Source organism: Lactuca saligna, chromosome 4 (genome assembly GCF_052625555.1).
Source record: "Lactuca saligna cultivar CGN05327 chromosome 4, ASM5262555v1, whole genome shotgun sequence".
Lineage (NCBI taxonomy): Eukaryota > Viridiplantae > Streptophyta > Magnoliopsida > Asterales > Asteraceae > Lactuca > Lactuca saligna.
In genome coordinates, this window is record NC_136420.1 from 211850333 (window position 1) to 211874820 (window position 24488).

Genomic DNA, 24488 nt, shown 5'->3' on the forward strand with positions numbered 1-24488 from the left:
CCTAAAACGAAATTTCCCTTATCTAAGCGAATTTTCATCCACACCATTCTTTCTAGGATTTTGGAATATTCCTGATTAACCAACTATTAATTAATTGATATGCAACCCTTCTATTAATTAAAATGTCAATTAATTTCCAAATTGTTTTCCAATTAGTTTCTAATTAATTATTAAGCTATTAATTAATAACTAAATTCTCCTTTATTTATCCTACTTAATTTGAGTATTGAGGGCGACCTAAGAGGACCCTGCTATTACTTGAAATATCACCAATAATTAATGACCTTGAACACACTTTCCAACAAAATTGACTTTCGACGTGCATTTGCAATTAGAGAAAAATAAATTGGATAAGAAAGAAAAAAAATGCATGAAGATAAGCAAAAAGTGTGCAAAGAAAAACAAAAAGTTCATAATAATTTCTTTCACAAAGCGTCGACCACCTTTCAGGAGATGAACACATTATGGGTTTAAGGGTAAAAAAGGAACTTATGAAAAAAAAACCAAATCTAGATTTCTTTTATATTATTATTTTATTTAATTGTCATTTTTATCTATGTTTTTATGATTGAATTAATGAAATATTCCTCTTTTATTATATTAAATATTTAAATCATTATTAAATTATAATTTTGTATATATCTAATTAATAAATAAAAGTGAGTGTGAGTGATAAGTGATCATTTCCTATAAGCAAGAGGGTGAGAGGAAACCAGATGAAAATAAAATGACAATAAAATAACAGGAAAAAATGAAGGGAAATTATAACCCACTCCCCCTTGCCTAACATAATCATGCCTCCTTTCTAAACCTAAAAATGCATCAAGCACACGGACGGATGCAAGAACATCTATTAGTAGTGGCACCAATTTTGTTTCCGGTTAAATATAATAACATAAACCTAGAAAGTGCATCCTATTAGGTTGGGTTGAGACATTAAATTGGTTAAGAGTGATGGACTCGAGCTCTGTAACACACAATTCAAAGTACTTTTCAGCTTAGACCCTTGATGTGTTAATCTTTTGTAGAATTGGTCCCTAAGGGAAGATTTGCCAACTTTAGAAAAGTTGGAGTACATCAGGCGTACTGGATCATTCTTAATTGCGGATCTTAACCACTTACGCAAGGTGTAATGGAGTACACAGGTCATACATAAGGATGGGGAAAACCCTATAAATTAGGATTTGTGCCCTATTTAAGCATCTTAAACTCATCTCTTGGCCATTTTAGACCAGCCTCCATATCTTCTAAACCCTAATCTAGCCCTTAGCCTTTGTTTAGTGCTTTTGAGCTCTTGTGAAGAATTTTGGTGTGTTCTTGTGCATTTTGAAGTGGTAGAAGGAGATTGAAGACTGATTCCTTGGAGTGGAGCTTAGAGATCTAGAGTTAGCATCTTCATTTCGAGCCATTTAAGGTATAAAAGTGTTTAGCTTGTAAACTCCTTGTGTAGATCTACTTTGGGTTTGTTCATGGCTTATTTTGGTCCCTTTTGGTTGGTCCTTGTGACTAAAGGTTGTTTCAGAAGCTTAGCCCTTAGATCTAGACGTTTTAAGGGTCCCTTATGCATAAAAATGCAAGATTTATGGTGTATCTTGACTAGGGGTGTCGAACGGGTAAAAATTTTTGGTTTCGGGTAGAACGGGTATTTCCTTAAGAAAATAATACCCGATACCCGATCTATATTGTAATTCGGGTTTTCGGGTTTCGAGTATTCGGGTTTGAGGTCCGGTCGGGTAATTATCGGGTATACCCGAAAATTTCTTAATTGACACTTATTGATAATTTTTTTTACATGTTGGTTGGTTTAATAAAGAATCGGGTAGAAAAATACTCCATAAAATTAACAAGTACATATACAATAACATTACAAATCATTATAATATGTTATGTATTTTTTTTAATTCCATTCCGTGCGATATTGAGAAACTGAGAATTGTGATGACGGTGCAGGACTTCAGCTTCAACGTCGTATTCCCTTTTCAAGTTTGCATCGACTGTCGAGTCGTCGTTCATAAAAAGGAAACAAAGAGTTTTGTTTTATTTGAAGTGTGCGTACGTGACTACATTGTATATTTGGTATTATTTAAAAAATGAATTCGGGTATTCGGGTATACCCGAAAATAAATATTCATACCTAAAACCCGACCTATATTATTATCGGGTTAACCTATTACCCGAATGTTCATACCCGTTACCCGTTCTGCCCGACCCATTCTACCCAAATTCGGAACGGGTCGGGTGGGTAGAACGGGTTTCGTGTTTTTTTGACAGGCCTAATCTTGACCCATGAATGTGTTAAGACCTTTGTTAAGCTATTTTTGAGCTCTTGAGCCCCATTAAGCCATGTATGCATGTAAATTTGCCAAGTTTATGTGATAAGTCCTCTTTAGGGACAAGAATTGAGAGTTTGGATGAAGAACTTAGTGGGTTAAGTACTTAATGGAGTGAATTGACACACTGGGGAGTACACAGGGCGTACCTAGTTGGTACGCTGCACATACTAGCCCCAGATGGGGTATACTAAGCGTACGAGCGTACTCAACATATAGGCCTTTAACTTGACGATTTCAGTATTGGGATAATATTTGGGATTCCATTATTTGGGCCTTATTGGATCATTAGAATTCTTTGTGATGTATAGCAGACTTGTGGATGGATCCAAGTTGAGGGTTTTGTTAGAACCTCATTGCCTATTCTTGTTTGATGAAGGCTTTGGGGTTTGAAGCATGACCCGAACACCTGATTGGGATTCAGTTCAATGGGGGTTAGTCTCAGGTTGACTATGGTTGATTTGGTAGAGGTGTGGTAAGACCATGAGTGGTGACCATGTGGGATAGATGTGTCGTCAAACTATGAGATAGTTGTAGCATTCACTGGATTGGCAGATAGAGTGGAAGCGTTGTAAGACTATGAAGTAGCCGTATCATTCACCGGGATATTAGACAGTTTTGAAAATGTTGTAAGTCTGTGATGGGATCGTAGTATTCGCCATATTGAAATAGACCATCACTGAGGTGGTCGTTGGTATAAAGGAGGATCAGTTCGTGCCTTAGGCAAGATGGACAGTATTGTCAGAAAACATTTATTTGTAATAAGAGGAGGACCATTGGGGTCCTACGCAAGGTTAGGCCTATGTAGCTCTCGATGGGGTGAGTTGTGTGGGCGTGGCCCGTTCCTTGGTATAGACTGGGTGAGACCCGTGGGTAAGGCCCGTATGATTTTCGCAGCGCAGGTGAGACGTGGTAGAGACCGGTTGGGTCAAAGTATTATATAGTGGTTTTAGTGGGATGATTATGTGGTCAGTGAGTGGCATAGAGTGATGTATAGGCTAGAGTAGCCTTATCAGTAGGACTCTCAGGAACCTGGTGGTTAAACCAGGTGCGAGACTAGCAATGTTAGTGGTGGCTTGGGGATTTCATATATCGGTGTAGTGAATGGTTGTCATGAATCATAAGGTTAGCCATGAAATACAAGTGTAAATTCTTGGATCTCAGGTTATGATTTATGTACCGAGTTGGCTTTTGGATGAAACTCGCGTTGGGAATCGTTAGGGGATATGTGCAAGGTCTTTATTTCAACAATATATGAATTAAGGAATATGTATGCCAAGGGCATCAATTGAAGGGTTCAGGGTCAACACGGCATTTTTAGTTCTGATGGTGGAAAAGGCCCTTATGAGTGTGCTTTGGAACGGTGCTACCTGTGTGTAGGCCTAACAAGGTTTTGGGCTTCAAAATTATAGTAATAGCATATTGGTTTGGCAATTAAAGAATCAGTGATTTGTTCAAAACTAGAATGTTTAACTCCTAGATTGTCTCTTATTTCTCTTTATGTTCATGGGTTTGTTAACGTAGGGATGAGTCTTTTACTCGAAGGGTTATCTAATCCATTTTATCAAGTGAAAAGTTTCAAATAATAATGAATGGTAGGTGATTTTGTTTTCCAGTGGAAACAACAAGGTAATCAGGAGTTAGATGATTAGTTTGGAATACAAATGGAGTTGAATTAGCAATGGTTCAGTATGGGCTGTTTGTCGAGGAGTCAAGTAAGTTTTAAGATTTTAGATTTCGGGCAAAGTAGAAATGGTTATTTTTTAGGGGTTAAATTAAGTTGAGTAAGGATTCGTTCATCGTCAAGACTTGGGAGCCCTACTAAGGCTGGGTTTTGTTGCATTTTTGGATGAGTGTTGTATGCTCGGGGTTGCTTACTTGATCCGCATCGGGGTTGTGGTTGGATTGTTAAGCTGTCTGGCGTGCCTGGTTTGGTAAGGAATGTTTTCAAGGATGAAATCTAATTTAAGTGGGGGAGATTTGTTACATCCGATTCAAAGTATTTTTTAGTTTAGACCCTTGGTGTGTTAACGTTTTGCAAAATTGGTCCCTAGGGGGCAGATTTGCCAACTTCATAAAAGTTTGAGTACGTTGGGCGTACTGACTCATTCTTCATCGCGGATCTTAACTACGTATGAGGGGCACACTTGGAGTATGCAAAGTGTACTCGAGGCTGGGGCAAACCCTAAAAATTAGGGTATGTGCCCTATTTAAGCATCTTAAACTCATCTCTTAGCCATTTTAGATCAGCCTCCATATTTTCTAAACCCTAATCTTGCCCTTAGCCTTTGTTTGGTGCTTTTGAGTTCTTGTGAAGAATTTTGGTGTGTTCTTGTATATTTTGAAGTGGTAGAAGGAGATTAAAGACTCATTCCTTGGAGTGGATCATAGAGATCTAGAGTTAGCATCTTCATTTCGAGTCATTTGAGGTATAAAGTTCTTAGCTTGGCAATTCATTATGTAGATCTAATTTGGGTTTGTTCATAGCTTATTTTGGCCCCTTTTGGTTGGTCCTTGTGAGTAAAGGTTGTTTCAGAAGCTTACCCCTTAGACCTGGATGTTTTGAGGGTCCCTTATGCATAAATATGCAAGCTTTATGGTGTATCTTGACCCATGCATATGTTAAGAACTTTGTTAAGCTCTTTTTGAGCTCTTGAGGCCCATTAAGCCGTGCATGCATGTAAAGTTGCCAAATTTACGTGATAAGTCAGCTTTAGGGACAAGAATTGAGTGTTTGGATGAAGGACTTAGTGACATAAGTGCTTAATGGAATGAATTGGCACACTAGGGAGTACGCAGGCCGTACCCAGGTGGTACACTACGTGTATTAGCCCCATATTGAGTCCACTAAGCATACAACCAGATTACACCCTGTGTACTTAGGATATGGGCATTGGACTTGATGTTTTCGATATTGGGACAATATTTGGGCTTCCATTATTTGGGCCTTATTGGATCATCAGAATTTTGTGTTGGACTTTGAACTAGCATGTTGGCTTCCTTGGATTTTAGGCCCATAATGGGTTTGGACCTGATTTGGAAGATTGGGCCATATTTGGGCCTTCAGTTGCCAAGTAGAATTTGGTCCTTCGTAGTAGTTGAATTGGGACTTGGACTTAGGACAAGCTACATAAAGGGTAAAATGGTCTTTTGCTCTGGTTATGGACCTAATAGATTATACTGGGATCCAGTTAATAATTGGATGTTGTTGGTATTGATAGCTTGGGGATTTTTCCGACCAGTAGGCAGAGATTTATCCGAGTGATTCAGCAGTTTGAGGTGAGTTTTCTCACCATCCATGGGTCGAACGTACCAATACCGGCCCATTTCTTGTTATGTGGAATTCTTGTTGTCTTTCTGATAATTGTATAAAATACCATGGGGTAGCCCTTGGCACTTGTGTGTTAGACCGGGATTTGGCCCTCGAAATCGCAAGGAAAGACAATGGGGTAGCCCATGGCACTCATATGTAAGACCAGGATTTGGCCCTCAAGATTGCGCAGAAAGACCGTGGGGGTAGCCCATGGCACTTTTATGTTTTATGTATGTGGTATTTTGGGGAAACTCACTAAGCTTTGTGCTTACGATTTTCATGGTTATGGTTTCAGGTACTTACGGTTCGAAAGGAAAGGGCCCTGTGTGATCACAACACATCCACCTATTTTTCTGCATTATGATGATTTTGGGATTGTACTCTATAATTTTTTTTTCTTATAAAGTACTTTTTGAATGTTAAAAAAAAGGATAATGAATGTAGACTTAAATATAATTAAAGTTTTGGTTGAATTAAAAATGAAACTTTTACCTCATAATTTTTGGATTGTTACATGTTGGTACCAGAGTCTTATTTGATGGATTCAGGCACACTCTCGGGTATGTCTGAACTCAAACTAAGGAATTGATAATATTTTGAAATAAAATGAGTTTCTAAAGAGATTTTTGTAAAGGTAATAAATTTCAAAAAGGATTTTATATAGACAAAGGGGGTGTGATACATGTTATCTGCCGACCTCAAGTAAGTGATTCCCATAATACCCATACATGTTTATTATGTTATATTGTATGAGAGTCGCATGTTAGGATGAGGTTAGGGATACTTTTAGGAATTGCAAGATCGATTTGGACTTATATGTGACGCCTTGTAGCCTAGCAAGCATTGGATGATATGCTAGATTGGGAATATCTATTGGTATCTGTAATTGCAAAGTATATGCTTTAAAATTTTTATACGATTAGGATCATATAACCTTAGAATGATTGATTTGGCCTTATTTCCTATTCCTCGTTTAGTTGTGGTCCTAGGGTAGAGTCTTTTATTCGACAGTCTATTTAATCCTGTATTGTGTATAATTTACACGCATAAGGCAACCGACAGTAAGAGTGGAAGCTCTTAGCATGAGTTGGAATGTTCTTTGGTTATGCTATGGATTGGAGTGTTACTTCATGAATGTTGCTTGCTTTGTGCTTTTTGAAACTCTTAAGTGATGTGAGAAAGCTATTAAGTGAATATGTTAAGTCACATGTGGCAAAGGTTGAATGATCTCATAGTGATGGATTTGACCCTATTGTCGAGCTCTCGTTTGAGTGTAACCGTTGTAGGGATGAGTATTTTACTCGAAGGATTATCTAAGCGTTTTTGCATGTGATTGTATTCATGAGGTGGTTAACTGACATTATGGGGTGTCCTTCAAAAGCTAATGGAATAGTGAGGTCGAAAAGACAGGAAAGCCTAGGAAGTGCTTCAGTAGGTTTAGTTGCATTGGTTAGCGATCATTTGGAGTATCATTTTGAGAAGGTGACTTTGAGGATTCGAGATGATTCTTTAGGAAAGTATTGATAGGTTGTGGAAGGTAGTATTGGACCCGTACTACTGGAAGCACAAGATCCATACTCGAATCGGGGAGAGTCTAAGAGAATCTAGGAAGCCTGTGGGATGGGGATTCTTGGGTATGTTTTGATCATTTTTGTGGTTGTTTTTTTTTCAGAATGGTAATGAACACTCAGGAATGAGGTTAAGGTTTGGGTTCAGGATCAGGTGTAGGTACTAAGCCAATCGATGAGTGGATGCGGGAGTTCATCTCGTCAGAGATAACCCACTGTATTTTAGAGTAGAATCCTGTGATCTTTGGATCATTCAAGGAGGGGATTATGGAACTCTTGGATGATCGTCTTGGGGCTTTTTGGAGCAAAATTGTAGTAGGACAATTAGGGGTCCATCGGGTGCTCAAGGTTTGTGGAGCTCTACAATTCTTTTGATAGGAGGATCCTACTGCTAGCTCTTGTTGTGAGGAATCGGGGGTGGCTTTATACAAAGAGTTAACCGACATCATTGGTCATCTCACTGATATATTGGTCGCCATGTCACACCCCCAAACCGAAACGGCGGAAATATTCGGGGGCGGATGACTTCACGTGGTAACGTAACAAATGAATACATACTAAAGAAAGCAATACAACCATCATATATATAATTGAAAGTTTACATTGTTTAAAAGAGTACATGTTCAAAACCAATTATAATATGATGTCAAAATATGAATTTAAATTGGCGCCGTAGCGTCCCTTCTTCAAAACCTATTTGTTACTTGTAATTACTGAATCCCTGGGACATACAAGTAGTTTTGAAAGAGTAGATCAGCATTTAAGCTGGTGAGTTTCATAAGTATTAAATGACAATGTTTGTATGAAGTGAAATGTTTTGTGCTTGTTTGTTTGTTCGTAGAAAATTCCTATATTTTCTACTAGCATGAATGTAGCCTTTTTTCCAGACCAATGTTTGTTTCTAGAAAATGTATGTACGTATAAAATTTCCAATATGTCTGAAAAACCCCGTAAATCAATGTGTTTTTAATACTCCACGTGAGTTTTATAACCATGCTATTGACTAGAAATGCCTATACACAACGTTCTTCAGGTGTTGGAATGTTCTAATGTTTGTCACCCCGAATGGTGGACTGTAGCTAACAGTCAGGGCGCGGGTTGTCAAGCCCGAATAGATCTATACACAAACACCATGCTCCCCCTCCAAGAGATTCTGGTATATAATATAGGACTTGAAATGTGTACTCGAACGTACGTGAAGTTAATGTCTCACAAAACTTAGTATAAAACAGATTTCCGTGTGAAAATGTTCATTTGTTATTGTATATGAAAGTAGCTTATTTCCATGTATGTAAAAGTTCATAGTATTCTCGTAAAACTATATCTATTATAGTTTCCTAAAAGTGTGTTTCGTTTGTATAACAAACCCTTAGTGAAAATGCTCACTTGTTATAAAAAGTATAGTTTTTTTTTGTAGTGTCAAAACTGACACCCATAAACATAGTATAAGCAAAGTGCCTGATTTATATAAATACATAAATCATTTCTCATTTCAAAAGATAAAATATAGTCGTGGTATAATTTACATATGAAAGTTTCCCTATAATAGTTATAAATCACAAATGATTCCTTTGATAAAACACGTATAGTGAAAGTTTATATAACACACAATAATAATCGAGTGTTTTACTTGTATTCCCCCCCTTAAAAGCATGTAAAAGTACTCATAAAACATTTAAAAGTGTGAATTATAGGGGTATGAACTCACTTGAAAGATTGGAGGTTGCAGGATGAAAACCGGACACAATTTCGGCTCGAGAAAGTGGATTTCCTAGGGATTCTTAGGAATCTCGGGAGCACAAACGACCTTCGGGACTTGAGCAAAGTGATCGGGGCTTCGGGGTAGCACGGGCACGGAAAACGAGGCAAGAACGTAAGAGAAATGAGAGAAATGGTGTATTTTCTTCGGAACCCTCGCATCCCTTTTATAGGGGCTGGGAACCGACCTCGTACGCTGGGTGTACGCGTGCGTCATGCATGACCGAGTCCTCGACTGCCTCGGAGCTCGGATGGGATGGGGCATAGCCTCGCATAGGCGCGGCGTGGACGATCCGAGGCCAAGGCCTCGCGTACGCTGGGCGTACGGGCTTACGCTGGGCGTAACTCGGCCCTATCTGATGACTCTCCTTCGGATAGTACCAAGGGTTTTAATTAAAATTTACATTTTAATTATTTAATAAACTTCAAAAATTCATATCTTCTTAATACGAACTCCGTTTTCGACGTTCTTTATATCCACGAGAAGGTGAGACCATACTCTACAACTTTCGTTTAGATCCCGTCGGCAAATTTTGAAATTATTTTTATGATTTATTTTTAAAAGGTCGCAGTAAGAAAATTTCTTTAAAAATTCATAACTTCTTTATCCGACATCATTTTTTGCCAGACTTTTTACCGCTGAAATATCATTGTCGAGACCTTCGATTCTCGTTTAGGTCATTCCGGCCAAAAGTCGCTCGATTTCTGATTCGAGTTTTTAGCCGTCTGTCGTTAAGCCGAACTTGGAAAATTCCTAACTTTCTTATACGAAGTCGGATTTGGACGTTCTTTTTACGTACAATCTCTGTTTAATAATATCTAACATAATAGGTAATTTAATTAGTGCTTTTTGGATATTTTATTTTCGAAGTTAATTTTATTATAACAAACGTGGTTACAATACTTGACTTTTTTTGGTCGTTTAAATGTAGTTGAAATATCGGGTTGTCACATCATCCCCCTGTTAGAGGGAATTTCGTCCCGAAATTTAAAGTAAGAAAGATACAAGTGAATCAGAGAAAAAGATGCGGGTACTTTTGTTTCATCTGATCTTTGCGTTCCCATGTGAATTCAGGTCCTCGCTTGGCATTCCAGCGGACTTTCACGATGGGTATGCAACTTTGTTTCGTTTGTTTGACCTCTCGGTCCATGATTTCTACCGGTTCTTCCACGAAGTTGAGGCTCTCGTTGATCTCGATCTCATCGAGTGGGATAACAAGAGTCTCATCGGACAGACACTTTTTCAAATTCGATACGTGGAAGGTTGGGTGTATGTTACTAAGTTCATGCGGTAGATTAAGTTTGTAAGCTACAGGGCCGATTCTGGCGAGAATCTCGAGAGGCCCTATGTACCTTGGATTTAGCTTTCCACTCTTTCTAAAGCGTATTAAGCCTTTCCATGGCGAGACTTTTAATAGAACACGGTCTCCTACTTGGAATTCCAAAGGTTTTCTCCTTTGGTCAACATAGCTTTTCTGTCGGTCACTAGATGCTTTCAATCGTTCACGAATCTGAACAATCTTCTATGTCGTTTCTTGTATGATTTCTGGACCGATGAGAGTGTTTTCAATATCTCGTCCTTTAGCTAGTTGTGTATCGCCCACTTCGGTCCAACACAGAGGGGATCTGCTCTTACGGGCATAGAGGGCTTCAAATGGTGCAGCCTTTATGCTCGTATGATAACTATTGTTGTATGAAAATTCGACAAGAGGTAAATGGATATCCCATGCCTTTCCAAAGTAAATCACATAGGCTCTCAGCATATCTTCCAAAGTTTGTATCGTTCTCTCACTTTGCCCGTCTGTTTGTGGATGGTAGGCTGTACTCATGTCTAATCTAGTCCCTAAGGAACTTTTTAGTATCTACCAGAACCTTTATGTAAATCTACTATCTCTATCGGAGATAATGGACATCAGAACCCCATGCAATCGTACTATTTCCCTTATCTAAGTTCTTGTAAGCCTTTCCATCTTGCCAGTCTCCTTGATTGGTAGAAAATGTGTGGATTTGGTCAATCTGTCGACGATAACCCATATGGTATCAAGTCCACCCGTTGTCTTGGGCAACTTGGTTATGAAATTCATAGTGATCCGTTCCCATTTGCATTCCGGTATCTCTGGTTGTTGTAGTAATCCTGAAGGTTTCTGGTACTCGACCTTAACCTTATCGCAAGTAAGACATTTACTTACAAAGGTAGCAATCTCTGCTTTCATTTTAGTCCACCAGTACAATTTCTTAAGATCTAAATACATTTTATCTGAACCTGGGTGAACGGAATACCTCGTGTTGTGCGCTGCAGTCATGACCACATCCCTGAAACCACCATGTCTTGGTGTCCAGATACGGTCCATGAGATAATAGGCTCTGCCACCCTTGATTTCTAGATTCTTTTCCATTCCTCTTAGGGATTCACCTGTCACATGGTCGGGTTGTAAAGCTTCCAGTTGAGCCTCTTTAATTTGTGTGTATAAGCAGGAATGGATGGTCATATTCAGAGATTTGACTCTCCGACCAGTGTATTCTTTTCGAATGAGGGCGTCAGCTACTACATTGGCCTTGTCAAGATGATAACGAATCTCGCATTCGTAATCATTGAGTAACTCGACCCATCATCGTTTTCGCATGTTGAGCTCCTTCTGATCGAAAATGAGTTGAAGGCTCTTGTGGTCGGTGTAAATAGTACTCTTCGTTCCGTACAGGTAGTGTCTCCAGATCTTTAATGCAAATACCACTGCTCCTAACTCGAGATCGTGTGTTGTATAGTTTACTTCGTGTGTCTTAAGCTGACGGGAGGCATAAGCAATAACCTTCCCTCGTTGCATAAGAACACAACCAAGCCCTTGATTCGATGCATCGCAATACACTACAAAATCTTCTATCCCTTTGGGGAGGGATAGTATTGGTGCGGTGCATAAGTCTTGTTTCAGTGTTTGGAACGCCTTCTCTTGTTTGGCTTCCCCGTCAAAGACCACGCCTTTCTCGGTTAATGTAGTAAGAGGTTTCGCGATGCTAGAGAAGTTCTTTATGAATCTGCGATAGTAGCCAGCTAGACCTAGAAATTGACTAATCTCTGTAGGTGTCTTTGGTGCCGACAAGTTCTTAATGGCCTTAATTTTGGAGGGGTCCACATGTATCCCTTTTTCGCTAACAACGTGGCCCAAAAATTCGACTCTTCGAATCCAAAATTCACATTTAGAGAACTTCGCATAGAGCTTCTCTTATTGTAGTGTTTCTAAGACTCTTTGTAGGTTCTGACTATGTTCTTCCTTACTTCGGGAGTAGATAAGTATATCATCGATGAATACGATGATGAACTGATCCATGTAAGGACGACACACTCTATTCATTAGGTCCATGAATACTGCTGGTGCATTGGTTAATCCGAACGGCATCACTACAAATTCGTAGTGTCCATAACGGGTTCGGAAGGCTGTCTTGGGAACATCTTCCTCCAACACTCGTAATTGGTGATATCCGGATCGTAGGTCTATCTTCGAGAAGTAGCTCGCTCCTTGAAGTTGATCAAATAGGTCGTCAATGTGGGGTAGAGGGTAACGATTTTTGACAGTGAGTTTGTTCAGCTCTCGGTAGTCGATGCACATCCGGAACGATCCATCCTTCTTCTTTACAAACAAGACCGATGCTCCCCAAGGTGAGAAGCTTGGTCTAATGAATCCTTTTTGGTGAAGTTCGTTAAGCTGACTGGAAAGTTTTTGCATCTCTGCTGGTGCCAGATGATAAGGTGATTTTGCTATAGGGGTAGCCCCTGGAATTAAGTCGATTCTGAAATCGACTTGGCGTTGTGGTGGTAATCCCGGTAGTTCCTCTGGGAAGATATCGGGGAAATCCCGTATCTCTGGGATGTTGTTTATATCCTTTACCTCCCGACTCCTATCGACGATGTGTGCAAGAAATGCCTGATAATCCTTCCGCAAACACTTTCGAGCTTGGATGCACGAAATGATGCGAAGGTTTGTACTTGATCTGTCGCCGTAAATCACTAATGTTTCATGGTTAGGGAGATTTAGACGAATGGATTTTTCAAAGCATATGATGTCGGCATGAAGAGGACTTAACCAATCCATGCCAACTATAACGTCGAAACTTTATATTTGGACTGGCATAAGGTTGATTGGGAAAGAGTGGCCGTCTAAAGTTAATGTACAACCCACGTATATGCAATTAGTGTTTTCCATTTTTCCATTTGCCATTTCTACAGTGAATGATTCTTCTAACATGCTAGGTTTACGTTTAAGTAAGTGAATAAAGTTTTGGTTCATAAAGCTTCTCTCTGCTCTACTATCGAATAGGATGCATGCATATGAATTATCGAGAAGAAACGTACCAGCAACTACTGTAGGATCAACTACGGCTTCCTCGTGACCAATAGCTAATACTCGTCCCACTCCGCCGGTATTTGCTGCCTTTGGGCAGTTTCTTTTGTAGTGGCCCACCTCGCCACAACCGTAGCATGCTTGGCCTACACCAGCACCGGGAACTTGAGTGATCGACTTTACGGGGGCCTTGCAGAAATGGACAGTGTGTCCCTTTCTATTGAAGTTGGAGCACTACATTTCCCGACAAGGTCCGTGGTGGTGGTAATTGCACTTGGTGCACTTTGCGAGGTTGCCCAAATAAGGCTTTGTTAGGTAGAGATTTGTAGGAACGGTAGTAGGTACCATCGCAGCGTTTACGACAACCAGTTGTTGTTTCTTCGAGGATTCTTGGGAAGACCCACCGTTCCCCTTATTCAACCCTCTCTTCTTCTTGTTGTTGTTATTATTGTTTCCCTTGTGTGGTTCTGGTGCAGAAGTTGTTGAGTTTTGATGATTTCCATGATCAATAAGCGATTGTGCTAGCTCCTTGGCACCTTCAAAAGTGTCAGGTTTTGAAGCTAACACGCTTGACTGAATTTGGGGCGACAGTCCCCAAATGTATCGCTCTATTTTCTTGCTCTCGGGCGCAACCATATATGGGCAAAGGATTGCCAGCTCGCAGAATCTGTTGGTATAAGTTGCTATGTCGGTACCAATTATTTCCAAAGTCCAGAGTTCGTGCTCGAGTTTTTGAATCTATCCTCGTGGACAGTACTCCCTCATCAACATGATTTTTAATCTCTCCCAGCTTATTGAGTTTGCCACTATCAGGGTAAGTACCTTAACGTGGCCATTCCACCAAGTTAAAGCCCTATCAGTAAATGTGTAGGTTGCAAACTTGACTTTGCTAAGCTCGGGGTAGGAGAATATTTCAAATACTGATTCCATTCTTTCAATCCACTGCCTTAAAATCATCACACCACCCGTTCCATTGAACATCCGGGGCTTAGCATTCGTAAAGTCTTCATAGGTGCACTCCCGGGGTTGCCCATGACTATCACCATGGTTGGAAGGATGTATGCCAATTCCTGAACCAGTAGTAACAGGGGTATTGATCTATGACATGGCAGCTGCTACAGCTACGGTGACTGTTGCCTGGAACATGACCGCATCAAATTGGGGAGGTGGAGGTGGTGGTGGTATCGGTGTTTCCCCACCGTTGTTTCGTCTCGGATTTCTACGCGGAGGCATCCTTCAACTGAAGATTGAAAAGACAAGGGTAAGAAGTCCATAGTATAGAAAATGTATGTGTCTCATGAGCTAAATTGCTATAGTTCAACAACAGATGATAGTATGAGTCTCAAAGATAGAAGAGCGAAGGTTATTCATAAATCCGAATATCTGAACAAGCGTATGGTTTTTCCATAATATTTTAAAGATTGAACGCGATACTCAACGTAGTAGTAATAGCGTGCGAATTATATTAATATAATAGATGATACAACGATCACAAAAATTTGACCCTTAAAAGGTCTCCGATTACAAGAATTTAAAGGAAGTAAAAACTTTTAGCCGAAGTCCTATCTTATAAAAAAGTTTGAGGTTTTCGGAAGTACTACTTGCGACGTGTGTTGCGCTTGGAGCTCGACTCCGCATCCGATTGCTTTGACTCGATAAGACGCCTATCGAAGGCAGCTTGTTGTTCCCTCAACTCTGCGAGGGCTGCATTCATTTGTGCTTGGAATGCTTCGACGCGGAGGTGGGTGTCATTCTGCAACATATCCAGACGACGGATATCAGCCGCTTGGACTTGTACTTCCACGTTGACTTCGCAGATTCGATTTGCTTGGACCCCCGATTGGTAGGACTGGTTAGCCAGTTTACCTACCATGACCGGAAGTGCTCGGTCAGCCAAACCTCCGTCCCTGATGTCGTAGAAGTCTCGACACATACCGTAGGGAGAGCGTATCCCTTGTTGTTGGCTCCAGTGGACGAGGTGACTTCCCCAAACGGGAGTCTGTACCAGAGTCGTCCCCTCCATCCAACTCGATAGGCTCTTCATCCTCTTCCGGATCCTCCTCTACCCATCCTCTGTTGCCTTGGTTCGGGTAGTAGGGGTCCCCATGCGGGTGAAATCCAACCATTTGACTATACGAGAATAGGTTTATAAGATTTGAACAAAACTTGAGACATGTAATAATAATAATTAATCTATTGTATGCACCAAATACTCCTATATCATTTAAATTGTACGTTTGGTACTAGTGTCTATTTTTGGTAAGTTTTGACTTGCTGCTCACTACGATCATTCCTCGATATACGTTAGTCTAATTTCGGATAAACATAGTTGATCAGGCTATATTCGTCCCAAATTTGATTACATATCTTGAGAACTAATCGTAGTGTCCAACTTGTCTTAATACTTTTGTATAGTTCTTATCATGAAAATATGTCGTTGTATGCATGTATTTTGGATTTTCATGACCTAAAATAATCTATTTACATGAAATAAGGATTTTAGGTATGAAAACTTTTGTCAGAGACTTTGAGTCCCTAAGCATTTATAGTTTGTATATCTTATGAGGTTCGATATACTTAGTTCACTATAAACATTGCTGTGATACCAATCTGTCACACCCCTAAACCAGAATGGCGGAAACGTTCGGGGGCGGATGACTTCATGTGGTAATGTAACAAATGAATACATAGTAAAGAAAGCAATACAACCATTATATATATAATTGAAAGTTTACATTGTTTAAAAGAGTACATGTTCAAAACCAATTACAATATGATGTGAAAATATGAATTTAAACTGGCGCCGCAGCGTCTCTTCTTCAAAACATGTTTGTTACCTGTAGTTACTGAATCCCTGGGACATACAAGTAGTTTTGAAAGAGTAGATCATCATTTAAGATGGTGAGTTTCATAAGTATTAAATGAAAATGTTTGTATGAAGTGAAATGTTTTGTTCTTGTTTGTTTGTTCCTAGAAATTTCCTATATTTTCTACTAGCATGAATGTAGCCTTCTTTCAAGACCAATGTTTGTTTCTAGAAAATGTATGTACGTATAAAATTTCCAATATGTCTGAAAAACCCCGTAAATCAATGTGTTTTTAATACTCCATGTGAGTTTTATAACCATGCTATTGACTAGAAATGCCTATACACAACGTTCTTCAGGCGTTGGAATGTTCTGACGTTTGTCACCCCAAATGGTGGACTGTAGCTAACAGTCAGGGCGCGGGTTGTCAAGCCCGTATAGATCTATACACAAACACCATGCTCCCCCTCCAAGGGATTCTAGTATATAATATAGGACTTGAAATGTGTACTCGAACGTACGTGAAAATGTTCGTTTGTTATTGTATGTGAAAGTAGCTTCTTGAAATAGTATTTCCATGTATGTAAAAGTTCGTAGTATTCTCATAAAACTATGCCTATTATAGTTTTCTAAAAGTGTGTTTCGTTTGTATAATAAACCCTTAGTGAAAATGCTCACTTGTTATGAAAAGTATAGTTTTTTTGTAGTGTCAAAACCGACACCCATAAACATAGTATAAGCAAAGTGCCTGATTTATATAAATACATAAATCATTTCTCATTTCAAAAGATAAAATATTGTCGTGGTATAATTTGCATATGATAGTTTCCCTATAATAGTTATAAATCACAAATGATTCCTTTGATAAAACGCGTATAGTGAAAGTTTATATAACACACAATAATAATCGAGTGTTTTACTTGCATTCCCCCCTTAAAAGCATGTAAAAGTACTCATAAAACATTTAAAAGTGTGAATTATAGGGGTGTGAACTCACTTGAAAGATCGGAGGTTGCGGGATGAAAACCGGATAGAATTTCGGCTCGAGAAAGTGGATTTCCTCAGGATTCTCGGGAATCTCGGGAGCACAAACGACCTTCGGGACTTGAGCAAAGTGATCGGGGCTTCAGGGTAGCACGGTCACGGAATACGAGGCAAGAACGTAAGAGAAATGAGAGAAATGGTGTATTTTCTTCAGAACCCTCGCATCCCTTTTATAAGGGTTGGGAAGCGACCTCGCACGCTGGGCGTACGTATGTACGCTGGGCGTACACGTGCATCATGCATGACTAAGTCCTCGACTGCCTCGAAGCTCGGATGGGACGGTGCATAGCCTCGCATAGGCGCGACGTGGACGATCTGAGGCCAAGGCCTCGCGTACGGGCTTACGTTAGGCGTAACTCGGCCCTATCTGATGACTCCCCTTCGGATAATACCAAGGGTTTTAATTAAAATTTATATTTTAATTATTTAATAAACTTCAAAAATTAATATCTTCTTCATACGAACTCCGTTTTCGACGTTCTTTATATTCACTCGAAGGTGTGACCATACTCTTAAACTTTCGTTTAGATCCCGTCGGCAAATTTTGGAATTATTTTTATTATTTATTTTTAAAAGGTCGCGGTAAGAAAATTTCTTTAGAAATTCATAACTTCTTTATCCGACGTCAGTTTTTACCAAACTTTTTACCGCTGAAATACCATTGTCGAGACCTTCGATTCTCGTTTAGGTCATTCCGGCCATAAGTCGCTCGATCTCCGATTCGAGTTTTTAGCCGTCTGTCGTTAAGCCGAACTTGGAAAATTCCTAACTTTCTTATACGAAGTCGGATTTGGGCTTTCTTTTTACGTACGATCACTGTTTAATGACATCTAACATAATAGGTAATTTAATTAGTGATTTTTGGATATTTTATTTTCGAAGTTAATTTTATTATAACGAACGTGGTTACAATATTTGACTTTTTTTGGTCGTTTACATGTAGTTGAAATATCGGCTTGTCACACGCTAGGTTCGAGGATCAAATCTTGGCTGTACTGGCAGTTGATGGGATATCCGAGGTAACTAAGGAGAAGGAGATTGGTTTGGAAAGTCGACTGGGGAAGAGGAAGCGGAATCATAGTCCGACTCAGCTAACAATATCTAAGCAGTTGGATGTTGCCATGTCTAGTGTTAGAGGCCTGAGGGGCCACGATGTTTACGCGAAGGATGAAGGAGCACATGAGTGTGTGCGTGACAAGTCTAAATGTGGCAAGTGCGGATGGAAGGGCCACCTCTGCCAAGAATGCATCCTAGAGGTAGAATTGTGTCATCGTTGTCATCAATTTAGCCACATCTGGGTGAATTACCCCACGCTTAGTGGTTGGGGCAGCTTGGGTTCCATCGCAGGTGCTTCATCAGGAAGGGGGAGTAGAACCCTGAGATATTGTGACACCCCTCTAAAGTGGAAAACATGGGGCACGACAGTACAAAGGGTCTCATAGAAAAAGTCAAAAGACAACAGTAACATAATATTAAAACCTTTACAATTTACAATATGTTTGAACAAATTTTAAAAGTAATTACAATGTATAAAAAGAATCACACATGCGAATTCTCCAAGTGATATGACTCTATGTGCCACATACTCGATGATTCCTGAAAAAGCATGTAAACCGAACATCAACTATAAAAATAGTTGGTGAGTTCACAAGTTTACAAAAATATTGGTTTCAAGAATCGTAATCAAAAGTGGGTCCCGATAAGTTAAAATCAAAAAATAGTTGGTGTGATTGGGCTTAATACACAATTCCATTCCAATAGCTCAAAAGTGGGTCCCGATAAGTCCAAATCCCATAAATCCAATATTACGGTTTTCTAAACCCTAATTAGGGTTTCCAACCCCATCTTAACCCAATAGGCCAAACAGTTAGTTCTTTTGATCAATTAAGGTTCATTAGGCACATTAGGGTTTCACTAGGCCCATTAGTCACATGTTTGGGCTTTTATGTTAATTAAGGCTTTATTGGGCCCATTAAAGTTTTATTCCCGTTGTCCAAACACCCCAAATGAGTCAAAATACAAATGAGGCACACTGCCACCCGACACGGCGGTCGGTGGTGGCAGCCACCACCTCATAGTGATGGTTTGATTTTCCTTTTCATTATTCAAACATGATTACAGTTACAACGCAAAATCCAAAAATAAACACACCCACTAACTAACATAACACACACACATGGTGACACAAGGTGGCAGCCACCACCTCACGGTGGTGGTGGTGGATGTTCTTGGTTTTCCGACCAACAAACCCTCACACAACAAAACACATACTCCTAAACGATTTTGATTTGCTCAAAAGGTCCAGCCACCCACCTGGTGGCTCACGGAGGCAACATCAACAGTTTCGAGATGACATCCACTACTTCATGGTGGTGGCGATGGTTTCTCTCGGTTCCCTGTCAAGCAACAACATCCACCATCGAGTCCTTGCTCGGAAAACGACTCGAATCACCCATCTACAATGAGCGGCGACGACAATAGAGTAACAGCCGGCAGCAGCGACGCTTGGATCAACAGAATAATTAGAGGAAGAAGAAGGAGAAGAGTGGTGATTTAGAACCATAAAAGAAGCCGTGGCATCATCTTGTCTATCATCATAGAAGGGACAGCGGCAACGATGGGTAGGAATCAATCCTATGACTCTGAATGTCGTGACGTCGTCAAAGGTTGCAACTCCCACGATCCACTCACTTGATCCTCTTGAATAACATGGCATCGATTCATGGCTCTTCATTCCCATCGGTAAAAGAATGTTTGGTGGCTTCCGGCTTCAATCGATGGAGGAGTGGCGACTGGAGAAGGAGGAGTAATAAGGTGGCTGCTGGGAAGTTGTTTAGGGTTAGGGTTTGGTGTTATGCAAGGCCAAAGAGAGGTGACGAGTATTAGACCCCGTCCAAACAAACTCCATGCCATATTGACAATTCCAATCCCTCCCCCTCTATTCCTTTAAATTAAACTCCAATATTTACACTCTAGCCCCCTAACTTGAAAATTATTTTCAACAGAAGTCCAAAGAAATTACCAAATTGCCCCCTAACATCAGAATTCTATTCATAATTGGTCTAGAAGTTACATTTTAACCGTTATTTCTAGATTTTAATACATTTAAGTCCTGATAACGAACACTCCTAACAACTTACTATCACCTTAGGGCTAAATTAAAGTAATAGAAAATACATCTTGGGGTTTCTATAACCATTATCATTCATTTTATTTGTTTACTTATTTATTTAATAAATGGGGTGTTACAACTCTCCCCCACTTAAATTAAATTTTGTCCTTGAAATCATTTCTTACCATTCCATACACGCCCGACAACTTGGGCGACATGGTCACAATCCTGGGTACACCCTAGCTTTTCCAGGGTAACTGTAACCAGCTTTCGCAAGGTTCTAGAACCCAAAGATGAACGAATTTCCTGCAACAAGATCACATCTACTACGTCTGATTTCCTTAGACTTGAGAGGTCTGTCTACCTGATAGACCGCCCGCATTGAATCATTGTCGAATTCGTTACGCTTATCTCCCAACTGGCTATGCAACTCTGATAACCTGAGATTCCCACTAGAAAATAGAGTCACAGACCAAATTTCCCTTCAATACACTTATATCTAACCGAAGCTCAGATAACCCCTCGAAACAACAAACATCTAACCGATTGCTGAACCAAAACACTCTCAACAGTCCCATGTGGCCTCTAAAGGATACCTTACCCGACAATAATTGCATTGACTATATAGCCACTCATGCCTCTTCTAATCCATTTGATTCATCTGATCATGATAGGCTGACAACCTATCGCCACTTAATCCGATGTGAAAAGGTGAATGCTACCAGAATACCTGTAGTCTTACAACATACCCGGTCTCTTTCGACATACCGTTTCCGGATTCCAATTATGTTGTGACCTACTCAAAACCTTGCAATTTGGCTCACCCTGGCCTAAGTCATCTGAACAAATACGTGAATACCTCAGCTACCTTGCAGTCTTTCTACACTTCTCGCACTATCTGACTACTAGTGATTGCTACGGTTCCCCCGTAGTCTTACAACACATGCATTCTAACTGACCATTAGCAAATGCTATGGCTCCCTAGTAGTCTTTTAACACTTTCATCCTAACACAACCGTATCCCAATACCTTACCCCTAATCTATCGATTCAAAACACATGCGGAATCAATCACACACTCGACCGAACACCCGAACTGAACTCGATTCATGACTAGAGTCCCAACCCACTTTTCCCAAATTCTGCTGTCAAAACCCTAAGAAGATACTACTCACACACTGAGGAGTTTTACCAAACTCCAAACTCACACAACCTTCAAACCAAATAGCCACTTGGACCGCCCTTATTGGGACTCCCAATGTATGTACCTGATCTGGTCCCCATTTCCCAATGTGCCCCGAATCAATACCTACCCTCGAGCTCTAGAAATCATATCACTCACGGTCTTGTACCCTGGCACACTCACCATCTCAATCGCTCATGGCTGAACTGCAGTAGTTGAAGCAACCTTTGCCCTAAACCGGCTACAAACTACTCCCAAGACATAGTCTCTAATCCCAAAAGTGCAATAGATCGCACAATCGGTCCTTGTTGCCTAATACAAGAGATCCATGGCGGACTCAAAATCCTGAAAGTCCTTCCACTAACTAGCTCTCCACTGGACTAGTACCAAACCCTGGTCCTTTCCCTTGCGTGCATATCCGCATTCGGTATATCAACTATCCCCACAGTCCAATCATAACCAAGAGCTCTCCTTCCTAGGATTTTAGATTCTCCAAGACTTTCCTCGATTCGAGTATGGATCCTATGCTTTTAGTAGTACGGGCCCAATACTACCTTCCACACCTATCCATCCTTTCCTCCGGAATTATCCGGAATCCTCTAAGTCACCTACTCCCATGATGTACTAAATGTCTGCTAAACAGCAACACAATATCCCCCCCGAAGCACCTCCTAGGCTCCCATAGGTTCCCAACCTCGCCCTGCCATCAGCTGTTGAAGAACTCCTTATGATGCCAACCATCTACCTCATGGATATCGTCATATCCACTTAGTAGTTGACTCCCATCACTCAAGATCTCCACAAAGCACAAAGCAAGCAAAATTCATGCAATAGCACTCCGATCCAAAGGACTATCATTGAACACTCAGCCCACATATCGCGACTCGCGCTATCCACATCCATCCATCCTTATTGCCGGTTGCCTTATGCATGAAAATTATACACAGAGCATGATCTAATAGACTGTCGAATAATAGACTCTACCCTAGGACCACAACCAAACAAGGAACGGGAAATAAGGCCAAATCTATTATTCTAAGGCTATAAGATCCTAACCGTGTATAATTTTAAAAACATACACTTAGCAGTTACAAATTCCAATGATCATTCGTATTCCAACATGGCATCAAATATTTCCAAGGATACAAGCACCACATATTAGGCCAACCTATTGCTAACTGCTCAGCACTATCATGCAAGTCTACTAGCTCATACAACATATACATGCATCTCCCCTAGCCCTAACTAGCATGCGATTCATAGATTCATAAACCAAATCATAACAGACAACATATGTGGGTATTCTGGGGAAACTTACTTGAGCTCGGTTGATTGCATGCACCACACCCTTTCTTGTCTTTAGAAAACCTTTTCTTGAAAACATTTTTTTTGAATTTTTTTTGAAAACTTTACAGATCCTCAATTTGAGTTCAGACACACCCGAAGGTATACCCGAATCCCTCAAACCAAGGCTCTAATACCAACTTGTAATGACACAAAAATAAATGGTAAAATTTTCATTTTTAAATGTAGCTACAACATTGATACCATTTATTTCAAACATTTAGAATCATCATTAAGTAAAATATTTATCAGAGTTTATCCCAAAATCATTCATTGCATAAATCATAGGTGTTTGCACTGCGATGAATCCAAGCCCTTCTTTTCCAAATCAATGATACCTGAAACCATAAACAAAACTGTAAGCACGAAGCTTAGTGAGTTCCCTATAGCATACACCAGACAATCCACATAACCACATAATCCATATCAGCTATAACAGCTACATAAACCGTAACAATCACATAAGCATGCATATACACATATAAAGATGCCATGAAAATTCTCCAAGGTCTTATTCACATACTCATGTAAATCATATCAACTACACTAGCCATGAATATAAACATATATGGAATCCCTAGAAACCCCCAAGGTCTTACACCGGGTGCCATGGGAACCCTTACATGGTCTTAGCCCAAGTGCCTCGGGAACCCTTCGAAGTCTTTGACATAGGATGCCAAGGAAACTCTCCAAGGTCTTACACCTAAGTGCCTCGGGAACCCCCCATGTCTTGACCTAAGATGCCAAGGAAATCCTCCAAGTTCTTACACCTAAGTGCCCCGGGAACCCCCCAAGGTCTTCCATGCAGGTATCACAAAGACCACTAGCATATCACGTACCACATAATCACTAGCATACTCCTTATCACATAACCAGCTAACATGCTACATAATACAACTTCAGCTAGTGTATCACATATCATAAAATGCACCGGTATTGGTGCCTTAGACCCATTGGTATGGTGAGGAGACTCACCTGACACTACTGAAGTCCCACAGATAAAACCCTAGTGTTGGTTAACAAGTTCCTGAACTGTCAATATCAAACAATACCCAATTAATAATTGGTTCCCAATGCATAACCACAACTCCATAGTTGGGCTAAAAGACTACTTTACTCTAACTTAGCTTTACTCAGTCCAAGGACCAATCCAAAAGCCCAAAAGTCAAACCATGGACCAAAGCCAAAACATATGGCCTAATTTTCCAAACTGGCCCAATCTTTACATGGTCTCATTTAAAGGCCCAACCATTTAGTCCAGTCCAAACATTTGGCATTCTAATGGCCCAATATCATATAATCATTAAGGCCCAACCTATGGTCCATATATGGCCCAATTTTCCAAATCTAAACCCTCATATAGGCCTTACTCTAAATCCCATCAGCATATTCTAGTCTATGTGATTATTCTTGGATGGCCCATTAATAATCCACTTACCAAAGCCCAATGGAAAGGCCCAACTTAACGCCTAAGTGAAATTAGGGTTTTCACATAAAATGATGATTAGGGTTAAGTTTTTCTCACTTAGCCCATTATGCACTTAATCCATTAAGTGCATCACTCTACTAGATAAGCCATATGGTGTGATTGGGCTTAATACATAATTCCATTCCAATGGCTCAAAAGTGGGTCCCGATAAGTCTAAAGCCCATAAATCCATTATTAGGGTTTTCTAAACCCTAATTAGGGTTTCCA